Genomic DNA, 2,071 nt, shown 5'->3' with positions numbered 1-2,071 from the left:
AGTACTTTTCTTGTTTGCCGTGTTTCATTCCTTCAGTGATCCCTGTTCCTTGTTTTCAAAGGATCAGAGATTAGCAGAACATGGACATGAGCCCACCTGCTATTACAGGGATCACTACAGTGTTTCAATCCATGATTTATATCTTTTAGTCTTTTTCCTGTTAAATTTCTCAGCAGCTTGAGAAAGTGAGACAGTTTGTGTCTCAGCTTGGACATTTTCCCTACCCATGTAACAACTCTGTCCCTTTCCCCCTTCAGTTCAATTTTCCATATACGACCTTAGTTAAAAGAAACAAAAAAGAAGAGTAACGGCAGGAAAATCTACTTTACACAGAGCTTTTCCATTTGTTCAGAACACAAATATTTTTTTCTTTTAGCTATCACTTCCTGTCAGTCTGTGTGATCCACTAAATTTAATGGCTGCCCTGTGTAGCTACAAATTTGCTGTGCAAAGGTCATTGTAGTTGACTTTCTGACTCCAGTGTTTGAGATTTTGTGGTTTATTTTCTCAACACTACAAGTATTTTTCTGCAGTTTTTAACTTTGGAGTGCTTGGCAAGTGTGCTGTGGGAGTGTACAGCTTGGTACAACTTTGCTGTGATTGCAGGTGGACAAGGTGACAGGCAGGGTGAATGGGCAGTTCAAGACTTACGCCATCTGCGGCCCCATCCGGAGGATGGTGAGTGCCTTGCTGACCTGCAGAATTGCTGTGCTGCTGCTGATCACCAGTCATTAATTAGCTGTGTGTCTGGCCCTGGGAGCACTGTGGGGAGTGTGTTTCCACAGGGGCTTTTGGGGCAGAGTAAACAAGTGAACAAATTCACAGATCACAGAAAGGTTTGGTTTGGAGGGACCTTAAAGATCATGTCATTCCACCCCTCCCATGGGCAGGGACACCTTCCACTGTCCCAGGGTGCTCCCAGCCCTGTCCAGCCTGGCCTTGGACACTTCCAGGGATACAGGGGCAGCCACAGCTTCCCTGGGAACCTGTGCCAGGGCCTTGGATTGCTTGGAATAATCTTTTTCTTCTGGAGATGTTTGTTGTTTTTTTCAAAGTAAAGTATGCAAGTGATTTTCTCTTGAGAATGTGTATCAAGGTTCTAATTCTGGCTATTATTTGTTGTTTATAATTACTGGAGATGATGCCACCTTGACTTTAAAATGGTGTGAGGAGTTCATCACAAGTCCACTTCCCCATAAATACACGTTGTTCCTGCAAATGCATATTTTTCTGCAGTTAAAACAATTCCTTACCCTTAAGGTTGACAAAAAAGTAATAGTTTATTTTGAAAACACTAATCTGCACTAACTGCTGCAGCTGCCTCTCTTCCACATGTGTCAGCAATTATTTGGACACTTGAGAATATTTTCTTTTCTCTCTTTACAGGGTGAATCAGATGACTCCATTTTGCGTCTGGCAAAAAATGATGGAATTGTGTCCAAGTACGTATGTTTATCTTACCCTCTAACTGCTGCAGGGGGATCTTCCATTCCCAAATCCAGCTTTTAGGAGGACAGTCTGTACATTGTATTTATAGGATGATTACACAGTTGGTCAAAGATATTTACTTGAGCTGTTGAAGCAAACTCATTTGTAACAACGTTTATTTCATTTTCTTGTAGGAACTTTTAACTGAAGAAACTCCAGGATGGAACATGTGAAATAAACAGTTCAAAACTACATTGTGCTGTGTCTTTTGTTCAAGTCATAAACATGAGTGGGTTTATTATAGTTAGTCTTGAAAGACTTGGAAATGTGTCTTAAAAATATACAGATTCTCACTGTGAATTCTTAAAACAAATCAGCTTGTAAAGCATTGCCAGAGTCAAGGATTTCCACTTTGTTCTTGGCTTCACTGTCATTGTTCTTTTCCAGATTTAATAAGTTTTGCATCTGTAATGGAACACTTGCAACATAGCAATCTAACTGAGCTTGCTGCTTTTTCACTGGAAAAACTGAGGGAATTCTTGTTTCTTCTAACCCTGAAGAAAGAACAGGATCTGTTCTTTCTTCAGGTTCTGCTTTTCTGTTGGTTTGCAGTCAGCAGGTTTATTTGTCACTTAAATAAATA

At 40.5% G+C, this 2,071-nt stretch overlaps 1 long non-coding RNA gene across 1 annotated transcript; it reads left to right on the top strand.

Annotated features, from left to right (window-relative positions):
* Positions 1 to 506: 506 nt before the first annotated feature.
* Positions 507 to 1,682, top strand: LOC311160850. The gene is made up of 3 exons (XR_014616608.1): positions 507 to 678; positions 1,387 to 1,442; positions 1,623 to 1,682. It is a non-coding gene; the product is annotated as an uncharacterized lncRNA (long non-coding RNA).
* Positions 1,683 to 2,071: the final 389 nt, after the last annotated feature.

The sequence above is a fragment of the Fringilla coelebs genome (assembly GCF_963513975.1).
Source record: "Fringilla coelebs genome assembly, chromosome: 18".
Lineage (NCBI taxonomy): Eukaryota > Metazoa > Chordata > Aves > Passeriformes > Fringillidae > Fringilla > Fringilla coelebs.
This window is presented reverse-complemented; position numbering and strand designations above follow the sequence as displayed.